Source organism: Heterodontus francisci, chromosome 42 (assembly GCF_036365525.1).
Source record: "Heterodontus francisci isolate sHetFra1 chromosome 42, sHetFra1.hap1, whole genome shotgun sequence".
Lineage (NCBI taxonomy): Eukaryota > Metazoa > Chordata > Chondrichthyes > Heterodontiformes > Heterodontidae > Heterodontus > Heterodontus francisci.
This window is the reverse complement of record NC_090412.1, coordinates 17,178,156-17,200,654: the sequence shown is the minus strand read 5'-3', so window position 1 is coordinate 17,200,654 and position 22,499 is coordinate 17,178,156. Positions and strand designations below refer to the sequence as shown.

At 45.0% G+C, this 22,499-nt stretch overlaps 1 protein-coding gene across 10 annotated transcripts in view; it reads left to right on the top strand.

Annotated features, from left to right (window-relative positions):
- The window catches only part of rassf4a (Ras association domain family member 4a), a 219,044-nt gene that overhangs the window by 4,287 nt on the left and 192,258 nt on the right, over positions 1-22,499 (top strand). For 9 of the 10 annotated variants that reach the window (XM_068020647.1, XM_068020652.1, XM_068020658.1 and 6 more), the window contains exon 2: positions 16,041-16,175. The gene's annotated coding sequence lies outside the window, so the exon portion shown is untranslated. Of the gene's footprint in view, positions 1-16,017; positions 16,176-22,499 lie in introns of all 10 variants that reach the window. The other variant, XM_068020650.1, reaches the window with a different exon arrangement.

Genomic DNA, 22,499 nt, shown 5'->3' with positions numbered 1-22,499 from the left:
AAGATTGTAACCCTTGCAGGTGGTTTTGTAAATAATATTTTTTAAATGTCTACAAATTTTTATAGCTACTGGCTAAAGTCTAATTGGAAAGTTGGTATAGCCTCAGGGGGGTCATAATTGTAGAGTGCCATTACCATCATAATGGTGCCAGAGAGGCAAAGGCCCAGCCCTGTTGTAAATCAGTCATCAGACCTCATAATGATTATTCCAGGCAATTAAGGTCGCCACTGCTATTGATGCAGTAGTGGGTATTTACAACTGTGACTGCATACTGTACTAGGCAATCGAAGCTGCTTTGGAATATCTAATACAACCCTATCCCTCCTTTTGCTCATATGGAGGATAATTTCTGCTTTTGGTATAAACTGGAGTTTGAGCAATGAACAGGTCATGTCAATACCACTTGACTTATATTGTCAGATTGTACTTAAATCGGAGCCAAAATTGAACAAATTCTGAACCACTTGACAGTCAGAAACTGCCAGATAGCCACTGAGCCTGGGATTTTCAGCTAACGTGATCCAGTCCTACAGTCCCCAAGAACACTGTGTACCTCCAACACTGCTCTCTTGTCCATCCTTCACTTCCTTCAGCCTGCCATCAGTGGCTGTGCCTTTAGCTGTCTAGGCTTTAAGCTCTAGAATTCCCTCCCTAAACTCCTCTTTCCATTTTGACGATTTTTGTCAGGTTACGCTCCTGTGAAGTGCTTTGGAATGTTTTACTATGTTAAAGGCCCTTTATAAATGCCAGTTCATTTTGTAAATCCATTCTAGTAAAGAAATTACTAAGGGGATGTCGTGGCGTAATGGTATTGTCACTGGACTAGTAACCCAGAGACCTAAGGTATTGCTCTGGGGGCATGGGTTTGAATCCCATCACGGCAGAAGATGGAATTTGAATTCAATTAGTTAAAATCTAATGATGGCCATGAAACCATTGTTGATTGTTGTAAAAACCCATCTGGTTCACTAATTTCCTTTTAGGGAAGGAAATCTGCTGTCCTAACCTGGTCTGGCCTACATGGAACTCCAGACCCACAGCATGCCCTCTGAAATGGCCTAGGTGTCCAAGTCCTAAAGGACATAGCTGCTAAATTGGGTTTGTGCCAGGTGGTGAGGGAACCAACAAGACGGAAAAATATACCTGACTTCGTCCTCACCAGTCTGCCTGCCACAGATGCATCTGTCCCTAATAGTATTGGTAGGAGTGACCTGTACCGTCCTTGTGGAGACAAAGTCCCATTTTCACATTGAGGATGCCCTCCATCATGTTGTGTGGTACTACCGCTATGCTAAATGGGATAGATTTCGGACAGAGCTAGCAATGCAAAACTGGGTATCGATGAGGCACTGTGGGCCATCAGCAGCAGCAGAACTGCACTCAACCACAATATGTAACCACATGGCCCAGCAGATCCCGACTCTACTATTACCATCAAGCTGGAGGAACCAACTCTGGTTCAATGAAGAGTGCAGGAGGACATGCTAGGAGCAGCACCAGGCATACCTCAAAATGAGGTGTCCAGCTACAATCCAGAACTACTTGCATCCCAAACAGCGTAAGCAGCAGGCGATAGAGCTAAATGATCCCATAACCAACGGATTAGATCTGAGCTCTTCAGTCCTGCCACATGCAGTCGTGAATGGTGGTGGACAATTAAACAATTAACTGGAGGAGATGGCGGCTCCACAGACGTCCCCATCCTCAATGATGGGGGAGCCCAGCACATCAGTGCAAAAGATAAGGCTGAAGCATTTGCAACAATCTTCAGCCAGAAGTGCCGAGTTGATGATCCATCTCGGCCTCCTCCTGAAGTCCCCGGCATCACAGATGCCAGACTTCAGCCAATTCGATTCACTTCGCATGATATCAAGAAATGACTGAAGACGTTGGATACTCCAAAGGCTATGGGCCCTGACTACATTCCGGCAATAATATTGAAGACATGTTCTCCAGAACTTGCTGCGCCCCTAGCCAAGCTGTTCCAGTACAGCTACAACACTGGCATCTACCTGGTGTTATGACCAGGTGAGAAAGGTGTCTAAGGGTCCCTCTCAGCTGTCACCTGGTCTTACTGTAACAAGGTTTATTTATTTATTTTATTTATTTAGAGATACAGCACTGAAACAGGCCCTTCGGCCCACCGAGTCTGTGCCGACCAACAACCACCCATTTATACTAATCCTACATTAACCCCATATTCTCTACCACATCCCCACCATTCTCCTACCACCTACCTACGCTAGGGGCAATTTACAATGGCCAATTTACCTATCAACCTGCAAGTCTTTAGCTGTGGGAGGAAACCGGAGCACCCGGCGGAAACCCATGCAGACACAGGGAGAACTTGCAAACTCCGCACAGGCAGTACCCAGAACTGAACCTGGGTCCCTGGAGCTGTGAGGCTGCGGTGCTAACCACTGCGAGGTACTGAAGATTTTTTAATTCATTTTAAAATTTTCCTTTTTGCATATGTCTGAACAAGAGTGGATACTATTTATAAAATGATTCATGTGAATTGGTGCAAAATTGAGATCTCTGTGTACTTTGCATAGAGCAATATTTACAGATCCGCTGATGTAGGGAAGAAAACAAACGGACAAAAAAAAGAAGAATATTTGTGATGATATGGACAAGGACATAAAGATATAAGGAGAAAAGCAGACGGCACAAAGAGCAATTGTGTGGCCAGACAGAAGGTTACAACAGCAGAATTGTAAACCGGATGAGAAATGGTATTTAGTTAAAGGAAGCAGATGCAACAGCGACTAATTACATTTATAGAACACAATTAACATACAAAAATGTCCCAAGGTGCTTTCTGGAGATTATAATCAGAAAAAAATGAAGCGGTTAGGAGTGAAGAGTAAAGCCTTGGTCAATGAGGTAGGTTTTTAAAGAGGGTCCTAAAGAAGGCGAGGGAGAAGTTGGGGAGGGAATTCCAGAAAGTGGAGCCTTCTTGTCTAAAACAGTCGTCATTGGTAAGACGAAGGGCGAAGGGATGCACAGTGGACCAGAGTCTGAGGAGTGGATAGTTTGGCAGGGGCTAATGGGAGCATTTAAGAGAATGGGAGGGATGAGGCTAAGTAGGAATTTAAGCATGCGGATGAGAATTTCAAATTTGTGGCAATTGGATCAGGAACCAATGTCGTTCAGCAAGCACAGGGATGCAGAATGAATGGTGGGAGATAGGTTACAGGCAGGATAAACTGTGCGGAGTTTACAGAGATTGGCAGGCACTGTGATGGAAAGGATATGCGGTCGTAAACTCAGATAGGGATTGAATAGGACACGGAGATTATGAATAGTTTGTTTAGCCTGAGGTGGTTGCCGGGGAGGAAGATAAAAAAGGTAGGGAGTTTGTGCCAAGAACCAAAGATGACGGCATCTGTCTTCCCAATGTTTAATTGACGCAAATTGCAGATCATCCCGGACTGGATGTTAGACAAACAGTCTGACAACACAAGGGGTATGGTAGTGGAGTGTTTATACTACTGGGCAGAAGCCTGGATTCGTAATTCGGAGATGTGAGTTCACATCCCACCATGGCAGTTGGGGAATTTAAATTCAGTTAGTTACATAAATCTAGAATAAAAAAAGTATCCATAATGGGCACCATGAAACTACCGCATTGTTGTAAAAACCAAACTAGTTCACTAATGTCCTTTAAGGAAGGAAACTTGCTGTCCTTACCGAGTCTGGCCTATATGTGACACCAGGCACACAGCAATGTGGCTGACTCTTAACTGTCCTGTGACGTGGCCTAACCAGCTGCTCAGTTGTCAGAGATGGCAGTAAGTGCTAGCCTTCTCCGTGACGCCCACATCCCATGAGTGAATAAATAAAAACAAAGGCAGTGAGGGAGTTGAGACAGTTGGTGGAGAGGTAGATCTGGGTGTCATCTGTGTACATATGGACCTGTCTTTAGATGATGCCCATGGGCAGTATGTAGATGAGGAAGGTGCCAAGAATAGATCCCTGGGGAACCACAGGTAGTGGCGCGGGGCTGAGAAAGAAAAACATTACCGGAGATCCTCTGGTCTCATTTTTAACTGTCCAAATAAGGACAGTCTTCCTGAGCTTGGACAATGGAGGAGAGAGATTGGAGGAAGATGGTGGGTTGACATGTCAAAGGCTGCAGAAATATTGAGGAGGGATAATGTACCACAGTCGCAGTCACCTTCCTTACTTTCTTTAGGGTTGTTTCAGTGCTGTGGCTGCATGGGAACCTGATTGAAGAGATTCTAACTCAGAACTTGGGGAAAGGTGAACATAATGTAAGAGATATGAGCAGGAGTAAACCGTCTGGCTCCAGATACCTGCTCCGCCATTCAGTATGATCATGGCTGATCATCTGGTCCAGCTCCACTTTCCTCTCTGCACCCCATAGACGGGCACGGATGTGGAAAAGAATTGAAGAGGAAAACGAGATTGGACAGTAGTTGCAATGTCAGAGGGTTAGACAGTGGTATATTAAAGCGGGGGGGGAGCGGGGTGGAAGTGATGGCAGCAGCTTTCAAAGGAAGGAGTATAGCACATGGAGAAGGAACCAGCTAGTGTCAGCTAGTATGAGACCAGGAATGGAAATTGGATGGTCAGTTTAATGTGATTGGGATGGGTCTTGTGGACCAGATGAGCTTGGAGAACGCAGGTTGGAAGCCAAGAGAGACGTGGGTTCGTGGCTAGGATGGGATGAGTGGGTGTGGGGTGAATGGTTTCTGTCGGTTACTAAGGGGTAGGGGAGGAGCAACATAGCTGAAAGAATGGTCTCCGTTTTGGTGACCAGGAAATCCATGAGCTTTTCACATTTGTTGGAGCCGAGGGTGGAGAGGGTGAGGGAAAGAGGTTTGAGGAGGCAGTTGATTGTGGAGAGGTTATCGTTGATCCAAGATGAACCTGGAGCAGTGGTTTTGGCAGAGACGAATGAGGTGGCATAGTGCTTGATGTGGTGATGGATGGCTAAACCAACTGTGCACCAGATAGACTCAAGTCTGCATCCCTTGGACTTGAGAAAGTGAAGATGAGAGCAGTGATAGAAATTGGTCAGAATGGGAGAGAATGAAGCTCGAGAACTAAAGGCAGATTAGAACCGGACAAGGAAAAAGTGAGGTATTAAGCAGAATGAAGACAATAACCAGGTAAACTGGACAGTCTAGATTTGGGCAGGCTATCTGGGAGTTTTGCACGTGTAAAATGGTCTGGTTTCTTATGACATCAGTTATTGAAATTTTTTATTGTTTTCTTCTAGCAATAAAGAAAATATTAGGGCGGCACAGTGGCGCAGTGGTTAGCACCGCAGCCTCACAGCTCCAGCAACCCGGGTTCAATTCTGGGTACTGCCTGTGTGGAGTTTGCAAGTTCTCCCTGTGACTGCGTGGGTTTCCTCCGGGTGCTCCGGTTTCCTCCCACAAGCCAAAAGACTTGCAGGTTGATAGGTTAATTGGCCATTATAAATTGCCCCTAGTATAGGTAGGTGGTAGGGAAAATATAGGGACAGGCGGGGATGTGGTAGGAATATGGAATTAGTGTAGGATTAGTATAAATGGGTGGTTGATGTTCGGCACAGACTCGGTGGGCCGAAGGGCCTGTTTCAGTGCTGTATCTCTAAACTAAACTAGACTAAGTCATCTTGAGGCACATATGGGAAGGTGCAGTCATGAGCTTTATTCATAGGTGAGACTATTTGGTGTGCTGGCATGGAATACAGAGATAGGAGATTAGGCCTTGCTGCAGGTTGAGAGGAACCCAGGGTTCTAAAGCAGCAGCCAGGCACTGAGATGAGCAGTGCTCCTTCTTCTGTTACTTATTTTCTTCTAACTGGAAAGAGAACTTTGCTTTATAGCCTGCTTTATGACGCCTGAGAAATTGTTCTCCACAGCTCCATTTTTTATTCCCTCCTGTTAGGTTTCCACTCCTTCCACAGGATTGAAGCCAGCTCTGGTCAACGTCCCAAATTACATTCTAGTTGACTGTGGTGAACTATTCCTCCTCATCCTTCTCAACCTGTTCTCAGCCTTTGACTCAGTTGACTACACCATCCTCCTCAAACGCCTATCCTGCATCATCCAGGTGGCTGTGGTGATGCTCGTCTGGTTCCATTCTTATCTATCCAGTCATAGCCAGAGAATCACCTGTAATGGCTTCTCTTTCCCCCTCCTGCATTGTTGCCTCTGGAGTTCTCCAAGGATCTATCTGTGACCCTCTTCTGTTTCTCATCTACAAGCTCTCTGTATGGGCACCAAATTAACACAGTGACTGGTTTCTTTGGGTAATAGACTCGAAGCAATCTCTATAACCCTGAAGGTTATATTACTTGCATCGATGAATCTGCTGCACTAAAAGGGAGGGGGTTTATTACAGGGAATTTAGCTTTGGGGACAATACTCTCGCCACCACTGTGGCTGCAGTGTTTACTATCCAAAGGATGCATTACAGCAACTTGCCAAGGCTTCTTCAACAGCTCATCGCAAACTTGCGACCCATACCACCTGGAAGTACAAGAACAGCAGGGGCATGGGAATGCAACCACCTGCAAGTTCCCCTCCAAGTCGCTCACTATCCTGACCTGGACATGTATTGTTATTCCTTGATCGTTGCTGGGTCAAAATCCTACAACTGCCTCCCTAACAGCACTGTGGGAGCATCCTCACCACACAGACTGCGGTTCAAGAAGGTGGCTCACCCTTTTCCAAGGGTCGTTGAGGACGGGCGATAAACGCTGGCCTTGCTAGCAATGCCCATATCATTGGAAAGAATTTTAGAAAAGACACCAGTGAAATGGACGTAAGCTGGATGCTGATGAATGTTGTCACGTTATTTGTGTGTTTGAACCTCTGATAATGTCACAGATATTTTTGAGGCTTGTACTGGTGGAATGCTTCTCTGAAGTATCACAGGGTCGATAGAAATCTCTTTTCTCTCTGGAAGAATTTCAAGCAGGTGCCAGGAAAATTCCCCATTAGCTGAGAAATAATGCTCTTCAGTTATCGGGTAAACTTTGTAACTGGCGGGAATTTTATGCCACCCCAACGAGCCAGATGGTGGCAGGGGGTTGGTGTGAAAGGGAGCGGGAGGCATTCCCGACCAGCTCCCGCCTCCACCTCCACCTCCCTTTACGTAGGGCAGGGCGCCAAAAATGGCCTACTTGCCCCAGGCCAATCTAGGCCTTTAAGTGGCTACTTAACGGCCATTTAAGGGCCTTCGCCTGCCTCCGAGCAGATTTTGTGTGTGGCAAGTGGGCGTCCTGGAGCCGGGAAAAGCTGCCTGGAAGAAGCAGGTGCCTGATGAGCAGGGCCCGTCCCGCTTACTGAACCACCCCCAAGACCCAACACGCCCCCCCCCCCCCCCCCAAACAACCACCCATGCCTCGTCGGGGCATGGCTGATCACCCCCGGCGAGACAAGGGGCGGCACAGTGGCGCAGTGGTTAGCACCGCAGCCTCACAGCTCCAGCGACCCGGGTTCAATTCTGGGTACTGCCTGTGTGGAGTTTGCAAGTTCTCCCTGTGTCTGCGTGGGTTTCCTCCGGGTGCTCTGGTTTCCTCCCACATGCCAAAGACTTGCAGGTTGATAGGTAAATTGGCCATTATAAATTGCCCCTAGTATAGGTAGGTGGTAGGGAAATATAGGGACAGGTGGGGATGTGGTAGAAATATGGAATTAGCGTAGGATTAGTATAAATGGGTGGTTGATGGTCGGCACAGACTCGGTGGGCCGAAGGGCCTGTTTCAGTGCTGTATCTCTAAATAAAAAAATAAAAAAATAAATAAACCAAAACTTACCAAGGTATCCGGTCTTCATGCTGGGCTGTAGTCTCAGCCGTGGCCTCCGCTCCCGGCCCTCTGATTGGCCGGCAACTCTTATTAGGCGGTGCTTGCTACCTCAAGCGGGTGTAAGTCCTGCCTCAGAGCAATTAAAGCCCGGGGACCCGTAAAATACGGAATGGAGCCCCAGGCGAGGCGGAAGCGGGTTTGCCACCGACTTTTACGTTGGAGGCCGGCTCCCGTCCACCCACTGTAAAATCCAGCCCATTGACGTTAAAAATGTACTTGTGCATCTCATTTCAGAAGTCCTCCCAGAGTCCTATTCACTTCTCTTTCCATTTTTTCTTCTCTATTTATTTTGATTGTTTTCTTAATTCGACATTTTTAAAAATAGAAAATAAATCCCGTGTATGTCTGCTCTTTCAACTTGAGATCCATGCAAATAAAATTCAACACTTAAAGGGCTTAAAAAAAATTCCAAAGGCTGCGTATACTTATTAGCAGTGTATCAAATAAGTAATCTTCAGATTACTAGAAAAGATCGGATGTCCACCAAAGCTACTAAGTATCATCACCTCATTCCATGACAATATGAAAGGCACAATTCAACATAGCGGCGCCTCATCAGACCCCTTTCCAATCCTGAGTGGCGTGAAACAGGGCTGTGTTCTCGCACCCACACTTTTTGGGATCATCTTCTCCCTGCTGCTCTCACATACGTTCAAGACTTCATAAGAGGAATTTTCCTCCACACAAGATTAGATGGCAGGTTGTTTAACCTTGCCTGTCAAAGACCAAAGTACGGAAAGTCCTCATCAGGGAACTCCTCTTTGCTGACGATGCTGCTTTAACATCTCACACTGAAGAGTGTCTGCAGAGACTCATCGACAGGATTGCGGCTGCCTGCAATGAATTTGGCCTAATTATCAGCCTCAAGAAAACGAACATCATGGGACAGGACGTCAGAAATGCTCCATCCATCAACATCGGCCACCATGCTCTGGAAGTGGTTCAAGAGTTCACCTACCTCGGCTTAACTATCACCAGTAACCTGTCTCTCGATGCAGAAATCAACAAGCGCATGGGAAAGGCTTCCACTGCTATGTCCAGACTGGCCAAGAGAGTGTGGGAAAATGGCACACTGACACAGAACACAAATGTCTGAGTGTATCAAGCCTGTGTCATCAGTACCTTGCTCTACGACAGCGAGGCCTGGACAACATATGTCAGCCAAGAGTGACGTCTCAATTCATTCCATCTTCGCTGCCTCTGGAGAATCTTTGGCATCAGGTAGCAGGACCGTATCTCCAACACACAAGTCCTCGAGGCGGCCAACATCCCCAGCTTATACACCCTACTGAGCCAGCAGCGCTTGAGATGGCTTGGCCATGTGAGCCGCATGGAAGATGGCAGGATCCCCAGGGACACATTGTACAGTGAGCTCGTCACTGGTACCAGACTCACCGGCCGTCCATGTCTCCGCTTTAAAGACGTCTGCAAACGCGACATGAAGTCCTGTGACATTAATCACAAGTCATGAGAGTCAGTTGCCAGTGATCGCCAGAGCTGGCGGGAAGCCATAAAGGCTGGGCTAAAGTGTGGCGAGTCAAAGAGACTTAGCAGTTGTCAGGAAAAAAGACAAAAGCGCAAGGGGAGAGCCAACTACGAAACAGCCCTGACAACCAATTTTATCTGCAGCACCTGTGGAAGAGCCTGTCACTCTAGAATTGGCCTTTATAGCCACTCCAGGCGCTGCTTCACAAACCACTGACCACCTCCAGGCGCTTACGGGAAACATACCAAAGGTGACACAAGACCGCCTTGGGGGTTCCGCTCCGGATTTTCTGTTAGGGTTTACTCCTTTAGCCTTGGTCCTTCCCGAGACGCCCACATGGCAGTGGGGTTGTTAGGGCCCCTGCTCAGGGATGCTGGTGGGAGGAGGTGGAGGGAAGGGGTTGCGAGGGGGAGCTGGGAAGGGGTGGCGGAAAGGGGTGCAGGTAATAAAACATTTCATCAGCTCCCACCATTGTCTTCTAGTCATTTGAACGCTGGTGGAGTACCTTCATTAGTTGGTTAGTAGTAATGCACTTAAGAAAGGACCTCATTAGGTTAATCGGGCTCTCGGTGAACCTGTTCACTTCCATCTGCATTGTCTTCGTCAACAAGTGGATCGCCAGCCTGGCAAGCAGGCCAGTCCACAGCCTGCACGGTCTCCTCTATATCAGCCTCCCCCAGTGTACAGCATGGAAGGAGACCTTGCCTTTGTTGTACCTGACTTCGTTCAGGTACTCTGATGCGGCTCGAAGCGCATCTGCAGCGCAATGTCGGTGAGTACCGCGATCGGCTCCTCTCTACAGCACCGCGGTATCCATGCGTATTACTGTGATTTTAATAATAAAACATAGCAGTGCTCTTTGGGGAAGCAATTCTAATCAAGCAATTACGATTTGGCAGTTGGATGAGTTTCGTTATCATTGTTAGGGATGGGAAATGAGCTAACGGGTTTGCTTTGACATGAGTGTCCTTTTGTCCTTGTGCACATAGATAAACAAACCAAAAATCAACTTATTCCGTTAACTCATTCCAATGAAACAGTAGATTTTTGTTTTTCACAGTCAATGCAACATTCCAATAAAAACATCTAATTTCTGACTGCAGTCTTACCAACTCCTGATAAAACACATCACGGGAATATTTCTTGAATGGAGTCCTCAACAGATGCTGTATGCCAAAAATGCAGGCTGAAAGCTTCGCTTACGAGTTTTAATATCGACCCTGAGTCCTGGAATAAGCTTGCCCAGGATTGCTGCACCTGGTGTGGTGTGGCCTGCTTCGAAAGCAAGTGCATATCAGAGGTAGAGAGAAAACGCAAGGAGAGGATCAGCCCAAGCCAGCAGCTCGTCCAAACTGAAATAGTCTGCGGCATCGTGCCCTATTTGCAGCAGAACCTTCTGGGTGCAGAGCGACCTACGTACCCACTGGAACCCTACCAAACACCCCAGATGCTGGATATGGTCACCTTCACCTTGAAGGACGCACGACATACCAAAATTGACTAATACTTCCCAAAGTATCGTCGCCTCTGACTTAAGTGCCATTGTTTAAGGCTCTCTTTCTGTTTTTAATCTCTTTGGCAAAGCCTCTGATGTGAAGACTTGGGCTAAGAAATTGGTTAATGAACAGACTTGGTGTCCAGCACTGAATGTCAGTGTTTGACCAATTCCAGCTGTCCCTTTGCTGTGCTAATGGTACACACTCATTTATAAAGCTGATGAAACTCTCAGGCTTGGAGTGCCAGGTGCCGGTAGGTATTACTTGGAGACCGGGCATGAGACCACACCCCTGGTATATTTGAGGTTTGATACCTACCATTCCTGGGTTGTAAAGAGGCAAGATGTTGCTGTTCAAGCTTTACACTTCCAATTGGTGGAACAACTTTGTTTGTTTATATGGTATGTGTTCACTTTGTGTTCATCAAGAATGTGGCAGTGCACAGAGCCACTTTATAGTGAGTTGTTGAGCTCATCGTGCTGCGAATAAGTGATTCCTGGTAAAGGCCTGCTGTCTGACCCAAACCCGACTGGATCCGACGACATGTGCCTGGGTCGGGTCGAGTTGAACTTCCGGGTCCGGCATTCGGGCTGGTTGGGTCGGACACGCTCTATCACAGGTAAGTGGCTCCACTGTTAATGTAATTTTTTGACTAGGAAGATTGGTTTTGTTATTTTAAACTTGTGTAGATCAGCAACAAAGTGAAAAACGGAAGGTAAGTTAACTGAAGGTCAGGCCGGGTGTTGGAAAAAAAAAAAGAAGGAACACCTACTTGATCTCAGCTGTGCATTGGTCAGACCACACCTAGATGCTATACCCAGTTCCGGTCACAGAGACGGAAAAGAAGACAGTTGAGCCAATGAGGCAATGCAGAGAAGAACTACAAGACTATCCCTAACATTAGCGGAAAGACTGATAATTGGGCTTTTCAATGTGCAACTGAGAACTTATCTTGTATAGGTATATACGATAAATTTGCATATATAGCGCTTTTCATGATCTCAGAATTTGCTGTAGCACTTTAGCTTCAATTAAGTACTTCTGAAATATAGCCACTGTTGTGTAGGAAATGTGGCAGTCAATTTGTACACAGCAGAATCCCACATTACAGCAGTATGATGACGACCAGATTTTTTTTTGGGTATGATTAAGGGATAAATAATGGCCTGGACACTGGGGAAAGCTTCCTTGTTTTATTTGAAATAGTACTGTAGAATCATTTAGGTCCACCTGAGAGGGAAGACGGGGCCTCAGTTTCACGTTTCATCCAAAAGATGACACCTCCAACAGTGCGGCACTCCCTCAGTACTGTACTGAAATGTCAGGCTATATTCTGTGCTCGAGTCTCAGAAGTGGGACTTGAACCCACAACCTTCTGACCCAAAAGCAAGACTGTTGAGACTGAGCCAAAGCTGATAACTTCTTATTCTAATGCATAATTAACAGCATAGTAAAGAACATTGTTCCGAGCACATGATCCAGATTTAAGCTAGTGAAAGTCAAATCTTGGTCTGATTTGGGAAATTATTCTATACAAATATTGATCAACATAGAGGGCTGGATTTTGTAGTTGCGGTGGCAGGCGTGGAATATGGCGGTCATCTCACATGCGGCCACGCTGCCATGACACAACAGCTGGCCACTTACTATAATGATGGTGGCTGCCCGCACCAAAATCACGTGGCGAGGACTGCATTGGTGACGTCATGAATGGCATCACCTGATGCAGGAGCAGATACTGGCACCATCTTTAAAAGCCTGCCAGCCCTGTAAACATTGTATCCAAATGCAGTGTTTTCCCCTTTCTCCCCCTGCCCCCCAATCCATCAAACAATGTAGAGTTGATCCCTTTCCCACCTCGGTGCCACCAGCTTCTCATGGACGGGAAAGTGAGTACAGCATGTCGAGCTCAAGATTGGAAACTGCTAGTAAGATCGCGGTCAATTACATTCAAATGGATACGTACCATATTTAAAGGAGGGTGCCGTTGCAGAGCGGCAGAGGTGCTGCCACGCAGCTTCACCGCGCCTGGGAAGATTGGGACCTGCAATCCCGACGTCTGGTTCCATGGTGGCCGCGGCCGCTGCAGCTCTGATTCTCAGCCCCCCCTACCTGCCACAAAACCTGCTGTCGGGAGGAGAACAATATCCAGCCCATAGAATGGATATCATCATACAGCTGCATTTAACAAGCAGTTAAATTCTGTGGCGGGGCCTGGAGGGTCTCTGGATGGATAAGCAGAGATTGTCCTTCCAATTCTGTATCATCTGGTTTGTGATATTTGTTATCCTGAGGCCAAATGTTCATTGCACATATATGCTTCAAAGTTGGTCACAGCAAGTGTTAATCCAGGGCTGGCTATTGGGAAGTATGCTCATCTTTCTGTGGCCTGGGATCAAGAATGTGCATTGCAGTTGAGTATACTGGGGCCTGCTTAAGATGGTTTCCTTACTCGAGGTGATTTATTTATTTAATTTTATCTTATTTAGAGATACAGCACTGAAACAGGCCCTTCGGCCCACCGAGTCTGTGCCGACCATGAACCACCCATTTATACTAATCCAACATTAATCCCATATTTCTACCACATCCCACCTTCCCTCAATTCTCCTATCACCTACCTATACTAGGGGCAATTTACATTGGCTAATTTACCTATCAACCTGCAAGTCTTTGGCTGTGGGAGGAAACTGGAGCACCCGGCGGAAACCCACGCGGTCACAGGGAGAACTTGCAAACTCCGCACAAGCAGTACCCAGAATCGAACCCGGGTCGCTGGAGCTGTGAGGCCGCGGTGCTAAACACTGCGCCACTGTGCCATGTACAGGTATCTTGGCTGACACAAAATACCTAATTATTGGCGATGAGCAAGATGATGGACTTGCTTAACAGTGTTTTTAGTAAAGATTAAATATGGGAAAAAGTAGTTGACTTCACTTGCTGTGCTGAATGCATAGGGTCTTAAGCTGCTTTTATATTAGGCAAGACGTGTGCTGGCAACATCAATTCCCGATGTTCTGGTTTTGCTCAGCCGACTGCAACACCAAGGTAAACCAGCTGAATTTGCTAAAGTGGCTGCCATTTAAAAAAAAAAATCTTCCAATACCCAGACATTTGGAACTGCAGGCAAGCATGAGTTGAGTGTTTTGAGAGTAATACAAAAACAGTTTTAAAATCTATTCCATTTTTGTTTGGCACCTGACTGTATTGGATACGACAGTGAATGTGTTTCCTACAAACTAATCTAATGAATCCCCCTACCAGACCTTTTCAGGGGTTGCAAAATGATTTGCTTTACTTCGCCTTTTTGCACTTTGCTGTAGTTATTTTCCCCCCATCTTAATGAATACGTGGTGGCCATTAATACTGTTGTGTAGTGACCCTTTTTAATACTTTGTCAAGAAAGTCCCAGAGCAGCTGTCCCCAAATGGAGACTGACAATCTCCATACACACTGTCCTCATCTCACTTAGTTTTCCCCCTGCCACTGCTCCTACTTAGCAGGCCAAAGGCCTGTGATTCCCATTCCTAAAATGGAGGAATCCAGTTTCTTGTCCTGATACTGTCTTTAAGTGGAAAAGCACCTTTAAAGGCCCATGGAAATAGGTCTCCACTGTGGTCTGTTTTCTGGAGACCAGGCCCCTTTTAGTACTGCTGAATGCAGGAGTGCCATGCTACTGTCAATAGCTCTCTGTTAATGCAAAATTGTCACAATATGAAGCCTTGTTCATCAGAGTTATAGTAATTTGAAGTCTATCGTACAATTTGCTTTTTATATGGAAAAGTATAACCAATGGAATATTGTATTTTGTTTGTGCATCTGTCTCCAGGTTAAGATGTTGGGCATGCAAAGAGAAATGCCCTTGTGTTGAATTGGCTGATTTCAAGCAGAGCAGCAATGAGCTTGCTCTAATTGATTTAAGTACGGGTTAGGGAGGGGAAAAGCCTGCACCCTATCACAGTCCAGTAACCAATACTGGAAATGCACAGATGTTTGGGCTGTGAGTCTACTGTGGTTGCCTGCTGCCACTCTGTCAAAGTTCACAAATGAATAATATCCATGTGAGTAATGCGCCAAAGGATGTCCAATTCCTATGGAATTGCATGCCAGCAAAGTATCTGCAAATTCAGGAAGAAGAGAGGAGGTGGGAAAATCACCAAGAAAGGTACTGTTGGAACTCCAAGTAGACTATATGGCACACGCTATATGTTGCTCTGCAGTTACCTTAGGGTAAATTATTTAGTGAGTAAGGTGAATGTTTGTTGTGTCTAGTACAGCAAATCTTGTATGAGTGTGGTAATTTTTCCACACTTGCATTACACATTTGGCAGTGCTTGAGAAACCATTCAACAAGAAGTCTTGCACAGATGACAATGTATATCACTTGCAGTTTGAATCTTGTTAAAAGTCCTGCCACAGGTTCTTCTAATGACTCCGTGGATAAATGTATTGTGTGAAGAATGCCTTTGGTTTGATCTCTCATCTGTGTTAAGCTACTTGATCTCAGCCAGAATATGGGAGCTAAAATAATGTTGCGAGGTTGGAAAGGGAGTGCTCAGCCAAGGTTTATGCACTTGATTGCTGCCCAATGGCTCGAACGCCATCACCAAAGCCACATTCTCTGATTATTCATTTCTCTGATTATTCATTCATTCATTTGTTTATGGTTCTTTGTGTGTGAAATGGCTGCCTACGTAACAGGCGTGACTATACTTCAAAAGTAGTTAGTTATGAAGGGCTTTAGGATGTCCTGAGGACACATGAACATATGAACAATGATGGGCAGGTAAAGACCCTCTGATTCTTTCCAGCATGTCCCACACAACTGTGATACCTTGTGAATCACAATGTATACATTCTACCTACCTGAAATGTGAAAAGTGCTGAACAAATACAAATTCATTGTTTTCTCCTTTCTTGCTCAGAAGTTTGTGTGGATGTTGGGAAAATATTAACATGTCCAATTGTACTAATCTCAGAAAAGAGTCGAGGAGGAAAATTGGGTATGGGAAGCGGTTACTGTTTGAAACAGATGTGAGAGACGAGTTTGGGGGAGAGGAGTGTAATATGTATTGTTTCATGCCAAGTTCTAATTTTGTCTGATTAGAGACTTAGCCTGGTTATCCCCTGCACTATTGGCTATTTAGCTTTTTATGCGTCTGAGAAAGCTATTGTTTTAAAATTATTCTTGATCCATCTTACAGGTTATTTTTCCATCCCAAAACAGATAAGCTTGACGACTCGGCAGAATTCTCTGAATCTCGTGTTTTGGGATTCTCGTGAGATTTGGCTCTGAATTATTCAGCTACACATGAAAATGGTGTCCACTGAGGTCATCTGAACTCCACAATCACATCAAAAGGTGTGTCAAATAAGTGATCGTTCTAATTATACTTCATTGGGATTTCTCTGGATGTTGGCCAGCTGCTCCCTTGCTAGTATGCCTGCTCTGCTCATTTATCACCATGTCTCTGTGTTTTCTTTTGATCTCTGTTTAGTCTCTTCCTCTCCTTTTGCCTTTATCCCTTTTTTGTATCTCAGCTGCATCCTCCATTGTGCAAGACTGCCTTTAGCATGACTCTTACGTAATTCAAAGCTAATGCTTCCAAGATTGCCTCAGTTTGCTTCTCTGGCTGGGACTTTCTGACTATTAATCGTAATGATTGGCAATCACTAGCATTGGGATTGGGAATTTTCTGAACTGCAGTCCTGGGATGTGCCAGGAATGCTGAAGGGAAAATCCCAGCACCAATTTCTACATATAAGGAATTACAAAAATAAATTCGAACCAATTTATTTTCCTTTTATTAAAATATCTTCTTTTGTTTTATTTTTCAATTTCTTGTCAAAACTTCACCTATTGGTCCAAGCCTTTGCTCATTTCTCCTAACTCGCTACATATGCCCAGTGTTTATTGTTATTCCTCTGTGAAGTGCCTTTGAATATTTATCTACGTCAAAGGTACTGTGTTAATATAATTGTTAGATGATACAGTTTTGAACAATAAAAATTTGGGAACATAAAGCAAAATGTCTAACCACTAAAATAGATAAGTAAACAGTGATATTTAAAAGTTTCTGCCTTTTAATCTTTTTATAAATGTTTGGTTTCAAATAAACACTGGAAACATTAAAATGGAAAATGAAGTCGCCAATTATTGGGTCTCCCAATAATTATAGACAGTGAGTATATTTGGGGCTATATCTTGCAACTTGATTATTTGCTCCAACTCCATTTACATCCCTACACTTTTTTTTTTAACCAGTTCTTCCAATTAACCACGTTGTAAAAGGAAAATTTGCTTGTGATCGAGAGATTCTCTCAAATGATCTCCACTTGCAGTACAGTTGTGATCAGAGTGCCCAGAGAGGTCTTTTAGTTTTATGTAAGCAGCATGTGACACATCCCTTTTTGTTGGCATTTTTATCCCTGTGTTTGCAGTCTCATTGACATTTCCTGCTCCAAGTGAACCCATGCAAATTTGAAAGTGGCTGGCAAAACAAAATGTGAAAACAAATAGCCTGAACTATTTGCTGAGTTTTGCAAACCGAACAGGGAGGAGTTAACCTTTAGAACACGTTTTAATTTTTTTTTAAATGCCAAAAGAGCCACAGTGTTAGAAATTAAAACAAATATGTCACTGCCAAGCATGAAATCTGACTTCAGGAGAACAGAAAATGCTGGAAATATTCAGTCAGCATCTGTGGAGGAAACAGATGAGTTAATGTTTCAGATGTAATCTGTATCAGGAATATGATTGATATTCTTCTACTCCTGATACTGACAGTACATCTCCAATAAGCTACTCTGAGCAGTATTAACCTTGAATTTTTATTATGTGGAAGATGCTGGTTAAATTCTGATATTGTAAAACGCAACTTGGGTTGAATAACACAGCATACATGATAATTAGTTGTGCTGTGCAACGTGTATTTGTTTTAAGAATTACTTTGACTTCTTGATAAATATGCATTCTTTGGAACTTCGACATATCAATGTGAATCAATCTATTGAGTTAAATGAATCTACTAATTAGGACTTGTCAATAACTATATTCAAAAACAATTTGTTGCATTAATGAAACAGTTTGTCTTTTAGCAACCTCAAATGTAATCTGCAAAACATAGTCTTGCAAACATCAGTCTCAATTTTATCAAGCCAGACTCCTGTTTTTTAACTGCTCCTGCTATTCTGATTTTGTAGTACAGTATCCTGTATTCCACCGACTTCTTGCTCACTTGAAGAAAATCAAAGAAATAGTGAACATCCAGACAGATCATTTATAAGACTAACACAATGAGGAGTTTTGATTGTCATTGCCAGTGAGAGTTCAACTTGTACAGTTTATCATTGTCATCTGAATTCTTGAGGTAGGCCACTGCCTCATATTCAAACTGTCTAAAGCTCTAGTCAGACTACAGCTTGAGTACTTTGCCCAGTTCTAGTCACTGAAACACGAGGGAGGAATTCAAGCCCCAGAGGTGGTTTGAAGAAGAGCCATGAGGCTCTTCCAATGTCAAAGAAGAATGTGAAAATATTGAGCTTTTCAGTTTTGAGGTGACTGAGAGATGATCTTATAGCAGTGTATATGAGAATAAGTAGTGGGGAATAGGCAGATCTGGAAAACCATTTCAAACGGAAATGTGTTTCTCTACACAGTAGTAAAAGGCAAACTTAGGGTTAATGTGAGATTGTTTTTCTACACGAAGACTGACTAATACATGGAATGGACTTCTGGGTGGAATAACTGAGGCAAAAACCCTGGAATTGTTTAAGAAGTAGTTAAATGATGTGATGAGGGATTTCTGAAAAGCATTTGGTTCATTCCGTCAAATTACTCGCACCTGTACTGCATCCTGGTACTCAAAGCACTCCCACCCTACTCAAAAGTTTGGAACGCCAGATATTGTAATCTAACTGTACTGCTGGGTGCTTTTCAAATCAAGGACAACAATTTCACGCACTCATCATTGTATTTTACTAAAATCCTAGTGTTAACTCTGCTTCTATAAGCTTGCAATATACTCGCTGAGCTCCACCGAGTATGAGCATCTTCTGTAAGTTGTAGAGAAGTACCAAGGATACATCACTGGACATGTGGTTTGTATTCCACAATTGGACTGATTTGGATATATCATAATGCTGAAATCACACTGTACTCTTGGTGCCAGTGCATCACTGAGATATTTGTTGTGGTCAGAAATGTAATGCAAGACACTGCCATTCCTGACCTGATGTGAGTCACATTGCCTGTAAGAGATTGGCACATGTTGGTTTTCTGACTCTAAGCCATCTGGTGCAAATCCTGCCTTTTTTATTTGCTTTGGCAATGCAGGTGGCTGTCGCCTTTTCTTCTCACTGGTTTCCCTGATGACTCCTTTTTTATTGTTCAATTGGCAGAGGATACAGTGATAGAGCATGCAATTGTAAAGCTTTCCCACACTGTTCTGAGATACATGCAGAAATTGTTGCTGGGTTTTTCTCAGTTGCACTTTTACACAAAAAAAACACTTCCAATAAAGTGACAGCGTAAGTCACAAGTTGTAACATCTGGTTTGCCGCCATACCACAACTTGGTATTTAACTCACATGATGATTGAATAAGAATGCAGTATGATACTTGGCATAACCGATGTAATTAAACCACTTTGAGTTTTTGGACCCAGATGTGGTTTGATGATTAATTTCCTGACTGTCAGACACTGTTCGTGCAGCAGTCTTTGCCCTTGAAATGCCCAGGCTAGTTTCTGCTGAATTCTGTGATTATTCAGAGATTGTTAATGATCCAGATATTTATTCACAAGCTGTCAAATGCAAGCAAAAATTCAAAGGTTGAGCTTTTCAATGGTTTAACTGGTTGAGGCAGCAAGTCGCTGAGAATCACAGACCAGGAAGGTCCCAGTGTCTGATTCCAAGTTGGTGCAAGTTGGCTGATATTGGCTAGGCTGGTGGGTATGCTTGTACAATTGACTACCATACCCATGAGTTGGAGAGATTTGCGGGTTTCCCACTTCTGATTGCTTCCCCTGCTGCAAGTTCAGTGCAGACTGTATTGGCTTGGCTGTCATGTTTGAGTCCTGCTGGCACTCATTGTCAGTCGCCACTAGGGTGGGGTACTGAAGACTGACCAACACCTGTGTACCTGTACCTCAGCAAGTAGTCAATAAAGTGAGAGGAACAACTATTTAACAATGAGTTGAACTGTCTGTAAAATCACAGTCAGGACAAGTAGCAGAATGGATAGCTAGCTGGCTGCAAGGCAGAAAGCAGCAGTAAAGGCTAGTTATTCAGAATGGCAGAAAATAGGGTCCCACAAGGATCAGTGCTGGGACCACTCTTAACAATTGAAATCAACAATTTAGACTTTGGAATCCAGAAACACAATTTCTAAACTTATTCCCAAAAGGACTAGTTGAGGTAAATAGTGTAGGAAGCTAGATCAGCACATGTATGAGAAGGGAATCGAGGGTTATGCTGTTAGTTCAATGCAGAACAATGGGAGGAGGCTTGATTGGAACACAAGTGCCAGCATGGATTGGTTGGACTGAATGGCCAGTTTCCGTACAGCGAAGAATCATGCACCAGTGATGAACACATCAAACCAAACAAATCTAGTTTGGTAGTCTGATGGCCCAGTGCATGGGTGTGTCAGTACATTGCACCTCAACATAAAACAGTAGTTTACATTCAACAACCTAATGTTACTGTCTTCTTTTTTGGCCTCCTTTTCTCGAGAGACAATGGATAAGCGCCTGGAGGTGGTCAGTGGTTTGTGAAGCAGCGCCTGGAGTGGCTATAAAGGCCAATTCTAGAGTGACAGGCTCTTCCACAGGTGCAGCAGAGAAATTTGTTTGTCGGGGCTGTTACACAGTTGGCTCTCCCCTTTCGCCTCTGTCTTTTTTTTCCTGCCAACTACTAAGTCTCTTTGACTCGCCACACTTCAGCCCCGTCTTTATGGCTGCCCGCCAGCTCTGGCGAACGCTGGCAACTGACTCCCACGACTTGTGATCAGTGTCACAGGATTTCATGTCGCGTTTTCAGCCGTCTTTAAAGCGGAGACATGGACAGCCGGTGGGTCTGATATCAGTGGCGAGCTCGCTGTACAATGTGTCTTTGGGGATCCTGCCATCTTCCATGCGGCTCACATGGCCAAGCCATCTCGAGCGCCGCTGACTCAGTAGTGTGTACAAGCTGGGTACGTTGGCCGCCTCGAGGACTTCTGTGTTGGAGATGCGGTCCTGCCACCTGATGCCAAGTATTCTCCGGAGGCAGCGAAGATGGAATGAATTGAGACGTCGCTCTTGGCTGACATACGTTGTCCAGGCCTCGCTGCCATAGAGCAAGGTACTGAGGACACAGGCTTGATACACTCGGACTTTTGTGTTCCATGTCAGCGCACCATTTTTCCACACTCTCTTGGCCAGTCTGGACATAGCAGTGGAAGCCTTTCCCATGCGCTTGTTGTTTTCTGCATCTAGAGACAGGTTACTGGTGATAGTTGAGCCTAGGTAGGTGAACTCTTGAACCACTTCCAGAGCGTGGTCGCCAATATTGATGGATGGAGCATTTCTGACGTCCTGCCCCATGATGTTGGTTTTCTTGAGGCTGATGGTTAGGCCAAATTCATTGCAGGCAGCCGCAAACCTGTCGATGAGACTCTGCAGGCACTCTTCAGTGTGAGATGTTAAAGCAGCATCGTCAGCAAAGAGGAGTTCCCTGATGAGGACTTTCCGTACTTTGGACTTCGCTCTTAGACGGGCAAGGTTGAACAACCTGCCCCCTGATCTTGTGTGAAGGAAAATTCCTTCTTCAGAGGACTTGAACGCATGTGAAAGCAGCAGGGAGAAGAAAATCCCAAAGAGTGTGGGTGCGAGAACACAGCCCTGTTTCACGCCACTCAGGATAGGAAAGGGCTCTGATGAGGAGCCACCATGTTGAATTGTGCCTTTCATATTGTCATGGAATGAGATGATGATACTTAGTAGCTTTGGTGGGCATCCAATCTTTTCTAGTAGTCTGAAGAGACCACGTCTGCTGACGAGGTCAGGGTTGGGGCCGACCATGACTCATGGCCCTCCTGCCTTGGGCGCTATGGCGTTGGAAGGATGAATGAGAACGGGCAGAGACTGCTTGAGTTGTGTACCTATCATAACCTCTGCATCACCAACTCGTTCTTTCACACTAAACCTGGTCATCAGGTTTCTTGGAGGCACCCAAGATCGTGTCGTTGGCACCAGCTGGACCTCATTGTCACAAGGCGAGCCGCCTTAAGCAGTGTTCAAATCACACGCAGCTTCCACAGTGCGGACTGCGACACCGACCACTCCCTGGTGTGCAGCAAGGTTAGACTCAGACCAAAGAAGTTGCATCATTCCAAGCAAAAGGGCCACCCGCGCATCAACACGAGCAGAATTTCTCACCCACAGCTGCTACAAAAATTTCTAAATTCACTTGTAACAGCCCTTCAAAACACTCCCACAGGGGGTGCTGAGACCAAGTGGGCCCACATCAGAGACGCCATCTACGAATCAGCTTTGACCACCTACGGCAAGAGTGCGAAGAGAAATGCAGACTGGTTTCAATCTCATAATGAAGAGCTGGAACCTGTCATAGCCGCAAAGCGCATTGCACTGTTGAACTACAAGAAAGCCCCCAGCGATTTAACATCCGCAGCACTTAAAGCAGC